Here is a 12,760-nt window from a genome sequence, read left to right as displayed (position 1 = left end):
GCTAAGGAAATAGGGTCTCTTTGCTGGAAGACCCTAGAGGCATGGTCTGACTGCTGGCCAGCCTGAGGGTAGGGCTTCACTACTGGTCAGCAATGGGGCCAGGCTTTGCTGGTGGCTTGTACTGGGAATAGAGTCATTTGAGTGGGGCCTTGTTGCTGTGCACAGATTGCTCATTTGCCTAGGGGGCTGCTGGTTTGCAGTAGAGTAGGGCCTCCCTAGTGGATTGCCCCCAGCCTCCCAGGCTTGGAATCTTGCTGCAGGCTCCCTGCTATGAAGCTGGCTGCTGCTACTGCTCTTGGACCTTACTCCACTCCCGCCCCAGTGAGACAGACCTTTCCTGCAAGACTGATAAACTGCTTTTCTGCTTCTAGATCAATTCTGAGGCAGTTTTCTAGTTGTTTGGAGAGCTTCCAAGGGTTCCTTCCTCACTCTGCCATCTTGGCATGGGACTTCCCCCAATGGTTTTTCTTGTTGTGGCATGGCTGATGCCTCTTTGAAAATGACCTGGTCAAATGTTAATGAAGTAGCTTTTTAAGGATGTTTTGCTATAATATTTTACAATACAAATTTTTATTTTATAGATGTCAATAAGGTAAAGACTGGTGGTACAGGGGAGAAAAGTGTGAGATAATGGGCTCCAACATAGAAATCATAATTACCACAACTTCATTATCTACAGCCGTATTTATTTTCATGCTAATAGTGAGTTTTGTGAGTGTCTACTGCGCTATGAAGAAATACAGTAAAAAGACCAATGCCAATACATCAGATATGACTTAGAAAATGTAAGTATGCAATAAGATAATTGAATTAAAATGCTAAAAGAAAACTGTACTCTGAGTCATTATAATAATGAATCTTAGTCTCAAAGAAAAGATAACGAAATATGCTCCTTTCTTCTGAGCAGAGGTATGATTCTATGGGGACAAAAAATTGCATATGGTCATTGTGGTATTTGCTTTTTGATTTTCTGTGTTATAAGAGGGGCTTAAGTTCTGGAGGGACAGAAAGACATATCCAAAATGATATAAAAATAAAAGTAATCAATGAAACTTATTTGTAAAAAGAAAGTAGGTAAGCATAGGGCTCCAAGCATTTCCTCCTAGACTGTCAGATTTATTTTTTTTTTATGTGCAAGAACTTATGGCAGTTGGTATTATTATACTTATTTTACAAAGAAGGGAACTGAGCCAGACAGAACTTAAGTGACTTGGCTAAGATCACACAGGTAATTAATGTCTAAAGCAGGATTTGAACTCAGGTATTCCTGATCCAGGTCCAGAGCTCTATTCTCTATACCATCAACCTACTTCTTAAGATCATATAAGATCTTCTCATATGACTAGTGTCACAGGTAGGATTTCAACACAGGTCTTCCTGACTTCAAAACTAGCACTCTATCATGAAAGATGTTTGGTTTGGATAGTTCTCAGTGTTTGGCCTCCTTGTGTTGCACAGTGCTTTTAAAAAAAGGAAGTAATTTGATTTTGGAATGCTTTCTGTTTTAAATTTACAAATAATATGGATATATCTGATGTCCTAAGGAGTTTGGTTATAATAACAAAGCCACAGTAGGAGGAGGTGGGTCATTTTCACTGATCTTCCTTTTTTTGCTGTAGGAATTCCTGTGCCCCATTCAGTTTATGGAAGGGGTAGACAATGTCACATCACCACATAAAGGGAGAGAGAGCATAGACTTCTTTAGCCATCTTCTACTGACCTCCTGCCTGCCGACTCATACTTTCTCTGAGAAAGGACTGAAGGATGATGATGATGATGATGATGATGATGATGATGATGATGATGAAGTGTTGGGAGGCAGTGTGGTTCAGGGGAAAGAGCACTGGCAGGAGAGAACTCAGCTCTGATTCTTATCACCTGTGTGACTTTGGGCAATTTGCTTAATCTTCTTGGGCCTGTAGGCCCATGGGAATAGATAGCTTCTGAGGCACCTTCCACGTTGAGTTAACTGAGCCTAATAAAAGGCCTTTTTTTGTTGGTTCAGCCCAAATTGGGGAAGGCTTTAGAGCTTGCTCCACTGGAGAAGATTACTAAATGCTTCATGTAGGGTTAGTAATAAGTAGATGCAAAGGCCAAGCAAAGGTCTTCATGATTGGTCTCACATAATTAGCAATTTCAAGTCACCCAGATTCTCATCACTGGAGCTATGCTTGATGCCTCACTTTCCCTCCCCCTGCCTTCAGCTGCACAGATATGTTGTTTCTATCTCCCCAAGATCTCTCATACTCACCCATTTCTTTATGCTGCTAGAGCCACCACCCTAGTTCAGGTCTTCATCACTTTTCCCTGGACTATCATAATAGCTTCCTAATTGGTTTCCTTCCCTCAAGCCTCTTCTTACTCCAATGCATTCTCTACACAGCTGCCGAAGGGATTTTCCTAAACCATGTCACCCCAGTTTTCAATATACTCCAGTGGGCTCCCTCTTACCTCCAGGATCAAATACAAATTCCTTGGCATTTAAAGCCCTTTACACCTTGATTCCAACTACACCTTATAATATGTTATTCTCCTCTATGTTCTCAATGTTCCACTATACAGACCTACTTGTTGTTACTCACACATGACTCTCCACCTCTCATCTCTTGGCTTCACTCTAGATTTCTTCCATGCCTGAAAGGCAATACTTCCTCTTCTCTGTCTCTTAGAATCCCTGGTTTCCTTTAAGACTCAAATTCTTCTTTCTGCCTGGAACCTCTTATCTACTTTATATGGATTTTCCATATGTATGTATGCATGCATATATATACATGTGTTTATATGTACATATAAACAAATATATAGGCATATGCACATATGTGTCTATAAACACCCACATATATATCCATGCATGTGTAGCCTTGTGTGTGTATTTGTGTATGTGTGTGTAGGTAGATATGTGTATCTTTATAAACATATACATATACATACACATATACATGTGTGTATGTATATGTGTATGTATCCCTCATTACAAGGGGAACTCCTTAAGGACAAAAACTGGTTTGTTTGTTTTTTGTCTTTATATCCACAGTATCTTGTGTATTCTTTCAACATAGAAGATAGTTAAGCCACTTAAATTCTTAATTGACTGATTGAGAATAACACAAAGTAGGAGACGTAGAGAGGGATGAAGGGAAGGGAGAGAGAGAGAAAGAGAGAGAGGGAGAGAGAGAGAGAGGGGGAGAGAGAAAGAGAGAGAGAGGGAAAGAGAGAGAGGGAGAGAGAGAGAGGAAGAGAGAGAGAAGGAGAGAGAGAGAGGAAGAGGGAGAGGGAGAGAGGGAGAGAGAGTAACTGAGGAGATCAGTATAGACCTCCTGCAGTAGATGACACATTAGTTGCCTTTAAGGTAAATGGAGAATTCCATTACGAAGAAGTATATGAGAAATGTGCTACAGACATGGGAAACAATTTTGCACAGACACAGAAGGAGTAGATCATATATCATGTATGAAACATACATGAAAAGAGTTAAGAGATCGGCTTGGCTGTGATAAAGATTTCATTAGGGGGAATAATCTGAAAAAAGGCTGGAAATGTAGGCAGAAGCCAGATTATGTGACCTGTGAAATCTGAAATAACTGAGCAAACAAAAGCTCAAGCTTCTGAGCATATTGGTTTATTAAGCAAAGCATACTGACTATATAATAAATTGGGACCAGGCTCTCTTAGCTGATACTGGACCCTGAATACCGGGAGAGACAGATTTTTATGCATTAAAAGAAAACAATCAGATATAAATCAGGATATAATATTAGATAATCTGATTTCTATTTGGAGGAAAGATTAGGGACTTTCTGAGTTGTGAGGAGGATGAGCTAGGTTTAGGAGGAGAGCAAACAAGTGGAATTTACAGGAAAATGAAACTTGGGTCTCAACATGGAATCAGTTTTACAAGATTAGGTCAGTTTGGTATATATAGTTCTTAAAATTCTCTCAAATATGAAGGGCTTTAAATGCCTGGCATTTTGACTTTTATACTAAAAGCAACTGGGAACCACTGATTTTTAAGTGGAGTGGGGGGAGCAGCATGACATGTTCAATTTCTGTGTTAGCAATATGAATTGAAAACTGTGTAGAGAATGGATTGAAGAAAGAAGAAAATGAAGGCAAGGAGTTTAATTAGGAGGCCATTGCAAGAGTCCAGGTGAAAGGTGGCTAAATGATGCAGTAGATAAAGACCTGGACTTGGAATCAGGAAGAGCTGAATTCAAACATGGCCTCAGATATTTACTAGTTGTATGACTCTGGGAAAGTCACTTAACCTCTGTCTGCCTCTTTTTCCTCATCAGTAAAATGGGAACAATTGTATATAATTCCTAGAGTTGTTGCAAAGATTAAATGAGGTAATATTTGTAAAGTGTAATGCAAGCTTTTGAGTTATTTATAAATGTTAGCCATTATTATTAAGGAAGTGAGGGTTGAATTAGGTTGGTGGCCATCTAAGTGAGAAAAGAATTCAACCATTCAAAGGATGGTGTGGAGGTAGCCTCAAAAAAACTTAGCAACTGATCAGATATAAGACAGCATAGGTTTTAAGAAGTTTCCAAGGTTGCAAGCCATAGCAGCTAGAAAGGATGTTCTTTTCCCTCAAAAGAAATGGGGAAATTTCGAGCATGTAAAGTTTATGGGGAAGATGATGAGCCCAGTTTATTTTCTACACATTTGCCAAAAGAATATTTCTGAAGTACAAGCCTGACCTTGTCACATATCTGCTCACCTAGCTACAGTGGCTCCCAGTCGCTTCTAGTTTCAAACACAAACTCCTCTGTTTGGCATTCAAAGCTCTTCACAATCTTGTTCCAGCCTACCTTTCCAGACTTGCCTATTTCTCTTCTTCATGCACTCTATAATTCAGCCAAACTGGTCTATTAGGTCTCCCTCACTCAAGACATTCCAGCTCCCATCCCTCTGCCTTCACATAGACTGTCCCTTGTACCTGGGATGCACTTAGCATTCCCCCTTTCCCTCTTAGGATCCTTCAACTGGTTCAATGCTCAGTTCACCATCTTCCATCTGAATCCTTTTCTGATCCCTCTGGCTGATAGTGCTTCCCTCCTTGAAATTATCTTGTATTTATTTTATATTTTATACAATTAAGTGTACATGTTTTCCCCATGTTACAATGTAAGCTGCTGGAGGACACAGACTATCATTTTTGTCATTCTGTCCCTGCCACCTAGAACAGTACCTGGCACATAACAGGAGCTTAAAAATCACTCAGTATGGAGTCAGAGGCCCTGGGTTCAAATCTCACCTCTGATGCTTTCTACCAGTGTGATGTTGTGCAAGTCAAGAAATGTCTCTGTGCTATAGTTTCCTCATCTTTAAGATGTGAGAGTTTGAGTATATGGCCTCTGAGGTCCCTTCCATCTCTAGACCCATGATTCTTTGATCCTTTGATTAATTAATAGAAATGAAATTTGAGATATAATGACAGGTTACATTGAGGTTGAGATGCCAAAAGGACATCCGGGTGAACTTGCTGGCAACACGAGACTTTAATTTAAGAGATTAGAGATGTAGATTATTCACACACACATATACATGTATACACACATATATGTATACACACATATATACACATGCATATGTATATACATATATTATGTATATACATAATCCATATATGTATGTGTGTATAGATGTATAAAAGTATATAGAGATGAAGATGTATATATACATATTTATCTCTGTCTCTATTTTTATCTGTCTCTATCTGGGAGGAGTCATCTGAACAGAAACGATAATTATACGTATGAGGGCTGAAGAAGTCACCAAAGAAAAGAATGCAGAGAGAACCTCATGGGATGCTGACACAGTGGCTAGAAGGAAATGAGTCATATTTATTCATCAGATTCCATTTTATAGTTGATTAATCTAAACCTAGGGCAGAAAGACATTTTTAAGCTCATCATAAGCTAAAACACAGCAAAACAAATAATTTAGCCAACAGACTTAGCATTTTGGAGATAAAATGTACGTGAAAGTTTTAAAGAGATTACAAATTGTTTTATGGATGTTAAATCTGATGGCAAGAGACTCTACGTACACAGACACTGGACACAATGGATAAATGTCATGAAACTTCTTTCTGCAGCTAAGGTTGCCATGTTTTAGGGTTGAATGAATTCAAGGTCAGGGTTGAAGAATGGAACTAAAGAGGAGAGAAATTTGACCAGAGAGGAGAGGACCAATGAAATTTTATATATGGGACAAGCCAAGGCATTTCCTAGTAAAAATGTGACTATTATTTAAGACATGGAAAAGCTATAGTCTAGGCCAGGGGTGGGAAACCTGTGGCCTTGAGGCCACATGTGGTCCTCTAGGTTCTCATGTGCGACCCTTTGACAGAATCCAAACTTCACAGAACAAATCCTCTTAATAAAAAGATTTGTTTTGTAAAATTGGACTAAGTCAAAAGGCCACACCTAAGCACCTAGAAGGCCACATGTGGCCTCAAGGCCTCAGGTTCCCTGCTCCTGGTCTAGGCAATTAAAACAGGTCATCATCATCATCACCATCACATATAAACTGAACTAATTTTCCCTCCCAGAGAAATGGTGATTTGTTTCATTTTCATATTCCCAGTGCCTACCACATTGCTTTCCTCATAACATTTAAGAAATGTTCCTTGAATTCAGTTATTTTAATGGGTGAATCTCTGAGGCAGTGGGTGTGATAGGATGCCACCATAGAATGATTCCAGAAAGCCATTGATGGAGACTTCGTTTAAAAGATAGATCATTTCACTGGGATTTATTCAATAAATAGCTTTCACATTCATGAATTATGTCATAAATTGTTCCTTCTTTTCTTTGCAGGACAGCCTTCCTAAAACCACATCTGAATAGCAATAACAACAATTACAATAGAAAAAAATAGGAAAATGCCTTTCTTCCTCATCATAGATTCATCCAGAAACAGATTTCAGCTGTGAGAAATGACAGGTTTTTTTGTAACCTATAATTACTTTTTTTTTTCTGCTGAAAAGCATGCCCTCTGTCAAAAATTGGAAATACTGTCAATGGATCTTTTTTCTTTTCTTCTAAAGTCCATCACTTTCTGTGTCATTTTGGTGGTGTTGCTGTGTTTGGAAGAGGTCACTCAAGCTGTGACGGAACTCCCTGCCCATCACAGGGCCCCGCAGCCCTTTAGAAGTTTCAAATCAAGTTGCTAACCTTGAGGTGTGGGGAATGTCACTTCCCAACAACTCCAGCCACTATGTCATTTGGAGTCATCTCCCATGCCTCCTTTGGCTAGAGGTGGCCTGTCTCTCTAACTGAGGATTTGGGACTGGGCAGAACAATGAGTGGAACAAATTCTGGATTTGGTGTCAGGGGATCTGGGTTTGAATCCTGTTTCTGCTGCTTTACTATCTTTGTAACCTTTGACAAGTGCTCTTGGGGGCCTCGATTTCTTTGCTTCCAGAATGACATTGTTGTACTCTTTCCCACCTCGTATCCAATCAGTTAAGAAGTCTGTTGCATCCATTTCTGCAAAATCTCTTATCCTTCTCCTCTCCATTCCCACCGTTCCAACATGAGTATACGCCTTCAGTACCACCTGATTGGACTATGGCAATACATTCCTTCCAGGTTCCCTCTTCCTCCAATTAATTCATCCTTTGCAATCACTTCCTATAGAATTTTTCTTATGTATCAATATGGTTATGCCACTTAGTAAAAATTTTTCTTCTCTCTTGAATATGGTTTATACTCCTCTTCTTGGCATTCAAGTCCCACCAAATCTTCCCAGACTTATTTCATACTTTTCATTTTTAAATATTAACATTTCAGTGAAACTAGATATCTCTGCTCTCTCTACACACTTCCTTACTCTGGAAGGTGAAGCCAAGATGGAGGAGTGATAGGATGCAGTATGGTGGGTTCCCCTCTCCTAACTCCTCCAAACAGCTCTAAAAAAAGCACCAGACAGAATCCTGACAGGGAAATCCAGACAAAGTCACAGTGAACCAGTTGTGTAGCACAGTTTACATAGTGAGACAGATTGGGAGGCATGTGGACAGGGCCTGACAAGAACTCTAAACATACACACTACTTATGCCTATAGGGCTTTGTTCAAGCTAATTCCTAAGTGTAAAATATATCTTCTCCCCATTTTTACCTGTTAAAATTCCACCCATCCCTTAGAATAGTGGGGCATTCCAGAACCTGAGAAAGGCTATTTATGAAAACAAGAAAATATCCAGTCCATGCTAGGGCTCTACCAGAGCCATGTTGGGTCATCATGATGGTGACAGATACCAACTGGAAGCTTTGTCACTCACTACCTAGTTCTGAGTTGCAGATCCAGGACAGAATGAGGAGTCTTGCATGTTTGGTAGAGTTCCCTGATTGGGATGCCCTGGGCAATTTGCCAAGAAAAGAGAGTTCAGATCACAGCAGGCCCCAGCAGTGTAGGTCAGGCTTCACCTCAAAGCAAAACATCTAGCACAACCTAAAGAGGAGTAACAAAGACAGGAATCCCAGACCAAAGGGAAGCCTTTAATTCTGCCACTTTGAACCAACTGAACTTTCTAGCTGGCTGATAGGGGCAGAGTTTGCACAGACCCAAACCCAGATTAGGAATTGCAGAGCTCAGAACAGGCAGGAGTAATCAGACTTTGCCCTAGATCAAACCACTCTGTGAGCACTGGAAACTAGGAGGTTTTCAGCCTGTCCTTGAGATTCTGGAATAAAATAACACTCAATATCATAAGAAAGCAACAATGGAACCAGCCCAGACCTGTCCTCCAGAAATGCAACTGAGTCCCACCCTAACATCAAGTCTAAAGTCAAGAAGTAGGCTGGAAGAATGGGCAAACTAAAAAACCCCAAGGAAAAGAGTTATTATGGAGACAGGGAAGCTCAAAACACAATTGCAGAAGAGAATGACTCCAACATGTCTACTAGCAAGGCCTCACAGAAAAACACAGCTTGGGCACAAACTCAACTAGAATTCATGGAATAGATGAAGGAAGAGTTTTAAAAAAGAGTTAAAAATGTTTCCACAAATGGAATGAGAGTACTTGGGGGGAAAACTGGAAAATGCATGAGAGCTATGAAAGAAAGGAGTAGAAAGGGAATTTAACAGCTTGTTCTAGGAGTTATAAAATTTTTCTTAAGCAACAAATTCCTTAAAAATTAGAATGGACCAAAAAGAAGCCAATGATTTCATGAGACAACAAGAAATATTAAAATGAATTAAAAGGCTGAAAATATAGAAGAAAGTGTAAGGTATGTCCTAGCAAAAATAACTGACCAGGGGAAAAGATCAAGGAGGAAAAATTTAGGAAATCAACAGACTGCCTCACCACCATGACTGAAACATGAGTCTAAACAGAATGTTTTTAAAAATTGCCCAGATCTCTTAGAACCAGAAGACAAAGTGGAAATAGAAAGTATCCTCCAAAGGATCCTCCTTTCAGGTATTCTCAATTTCCACTTGTTCTCTGTCTCTCTGTCTCTGTCTTTGTCTCTCTGTCCCTGTCATTGTCTCTCTGTCCCTCTGTTTCTGTCTCTGTCTCTTTCTCTCTCACCAAAATTTAGTGAGTGGTGGTGTGATATACTTCCCATCCTGGTGTGTTATTCCAGGGAGATGGTGAAGAAGTTGCTGATGATGGAGGCTTGGGAAGGAGGGGAAAGGTACAGGTCATCCCTTTTTCCATGACAACTGTGCCTAAGGTCAAACTGCCTTTGTTAGTACCACCTGCCCCAAATGACTTATCCCCAATACTTTCTCCCTCACACTTTCATCTTTATGGAGGTCAATTCTAACTGACCTGAACCAGTTCTTTGGCATTATTTCCTTAGCTTAGGCAGAACTCACTGCCTCATTTTCCCTGTGAGCCCTGGGAATGGACTTGTTCTCTTCTAAGGTACCTTTTGATAAAGACTCTAATGAAAATAAAAATACAAATAAAATGAAAATAACTTCCAATTTTATATGCAAGTTTTAATTGCTTAATACTTAGCAATTTCTAGTTTTAAAATGAGATGAAGATCTAGAGGGATGCACAGGGAGAAGGGGGGAAGAGAGAGGAAGAATGGGAAAAATTATCTTACATAAAAGAGGCATACAAGGAGGAGATTTTGCAGTAGGGGGGAAAATGGTGGGGTGTGGGCAATACTTGAACCTCATTCTCATCTGATTTGATTCAAAGAGGGAAGAACACACTCACACACACACTCAGATGAGTATAGAAATCTATCTTAACCAATAGGCAAGTAGGAGGGAAAGGGGATTAAAGAATGGGGGATGATAAATGGGAGGGTGGATTAAGGGAGGCAATAGTTAGAAGCAAAACAGACTTTTGAGGAAGATCAAGGTAAAAAGAGACACAGAGAGAGACATATGTAGAAGAAAATGGGATAGAAGGAAATACATAGTCCTTATAACAATGAGTGTGAATGAGATTAACTCACCCATAAAATGGAAGCAGGCAGCAGAATGGATTAGAAACCAATATCCAACAGTACATTGTTTATAAGAGATACACTTGAAAAAGAAAGACACATACACACACAATTAAAATAAGGGGCTGGAGCAGAATCTACTGTGTTTCAGCAGAGGTAAATAAAAGAAGACAGGAGCAGCAAGTATGATCTCAGAGAAAGCAAAAATAAAAAGTAGACTAACTCAAAGAAATAATTAGGGAAACCACATTTTTCTAAAAGATACCACAGGCAATGAGGTAATAATCAAATTTTTTATAGCAAATTTCTATGATAAAGGAAGTCCTCAATTTTCAAATATATAGATAACTGAGCCAAATTTATAAGAAATAAATGACAATCCACAATTGAAATGAATAGGCAGTTTTCAGAACAAGAAATCAAAGCTATCTCTAATCATATTAGGGGAGCATATTAAATAATGCTCTAAATCACTGTTGATTAGAGAAATATAAATTTTTTTTTAAAAAGGGGATAGAGAAAAGGACAGATAAAACTAAAATACAATATTGTAAAAGAAAAAAATTGTTGACATTAAGCTTTCTTTTTGGGGTCATTGGAGAGTGTGAACATTTATTTGCTTGAATTTAGATTATTAAATATATTATATTATTTCCCAGACAAACCAGCCAGCTTTGTCTTTGTGGCAATTACTTTGAGGTCAACTAAGGCTCAGTAGTCAGATGGTACAGACTGAGCCTGGAGTCAGAGAGACTTGAGTTCAAATATGGTCTCAGACACTTACTAGTTTTGTGATCCTGGGCAAATCACTCAACCACTGTTTGCCTTAATTCACTGTAGATGGAAATGACAAATTGCATGGACAATGTGGTCTATGGGGTCATGAATAGTCAGACATGACTGAACAAGTAAACCATGAGTCTGCACCTCCAGTTGCCAATCTTTCCAGGCAGTAGAGAATGAGTGAAAACTGGAAGATTTAGATCTAAAAAAAAAATAGGATGTTACCAAAACTTATTGGGACCCAGTCCAACCTCTGGCAAAGCTCTGGTGGACAAATAGCATTCTAGACTTCCCAGACTGGCCACTTGGCCTTTGTTCTTTATCAGAAACCTTTCAAATTCTATTTAATTCAATTCAACAACCACTTGTTAACCTCTTGTCTACTAAATGCCAGCTTCAGTGGTAGGTCCTGGGCATATGAAGACAAAAAGAGAGAAAGAGAGGGAAAGAGAGAGGGGGAGGGAGAGAGAGAGAGAAGCGTTTCTTTTTTTCAGAGATCTTACTTTTAACTGAGGAATGAAATAGGTACTTAGAGAATTAAAAGCAAAATATAGGTAAGAGGAATAATACCTGAAACCTCCTGTATAAAACATGATTTTTAGGGGGAAGTTAGGCTTGCCTCTGGTCTCCCACATGCAAACTTTACACAAATTGGGTCCCTTGGGAGAGACATATAATATCATGAGAGGAAGCCTCCATCTGTAACAACATGACAGGGAAGGATGTAATTGAGGTTCTACCAAAAGGGAAGATATCTGTGGGAAGGAAACCCAAGGATGTACTAGCAAAGGATTGTAGGAAGGTATTTCTCTCAGCCTATTTGTCTCTGGCAGGCTTGGAAAGAACTCTAATCTAGGAAATGTTGATTCCATATAGTTGGGCAAAATAACTCCTTACAATTGCTTTAATTTCATCTTCATTAGTGGTATATTAACCCTTTTTGTTTTTAATACTAGTGATTTGGTATTCTTTTTTATAACCAATGATTATTATTAATTATTATTAACCAATGATTTATCTATTTTATTGTTTTTTTACACTCAATTTTATTACTTTCATCTTTAATTTTTAGGATTTTCCAATTTAGTGTTTAATTGGGGATTTTTAGTTTATTCTTTTTCTAGTTTTTTTCATAGCATATTCAATTCATTTGTCTGCTCTTTTTCTCTTTTATTCATGTAAGCATTTAGAGATTTAGAGACATTTCCCTTTCATTACTGCTTTTGCTATATCCCATGGATTGTGATATGCTGTCTCATTGTCATTTTCTTTAATGAAATTTTTGATTATTTCTATGATTTGTTCTTTAATTGACTGATTTTTAAAGATTAGGTTTTTTAATTTCCAATTATTTTTTTTTGTTTTGTTTTGTTTTGTTTTGTTTTGTTTTTAGGCAATTGGGGTTAAGTGACTTGCCCAGGGTCACACAGCTAGTAAGTGTCAAGTGTTTGGTCTGAGGCTAGATTTGAACTCAGGTCCTCCTGACTTCAGGGCCAGTGCTCTATCCACTGTGCCACCTAGCTGCCCCCCAATTAGTTTTTAATCCGTATTTCTGTGGT

General features: G+C 38.8%; 2 pseudogenes; both read left to right on the top strand.

Moving 5' to 3' along the window:
* LOC114031746 overlaps positions 1 to 780 on the top strand; it is a 47,233-nt pseudogene extending 46,453 nt beyond the window's left edge.
* Positions 781 to 886: 106 nt separating this feature from the next.
* Positions 887 to 12,760, top strand: part of LOC114031745 — a 29,829-nt pseudogene continuing 17,955 nt past the window's right edge.

Source organism: Vombatus ursinus, unplaced genomic scaffold (assembly GCF_900497805.2).
Source record: "Vombatus ursinus unplaced genomic scaffold, bare-nosed wombat genome assembly UNPS02015255.1, whole genome shotgun sequence".
NCBI lineage: Eukaryota > Metazoa > Chordata > Mammalia > Diprotodontia > Vombatidae > Vombatus > Vombatus ursinus.
The sequence above is the reverse complement of the archived record's forward strand: the minus strand, read 5'-3'. Positions and strand labels throughout refer to the sequence as shown.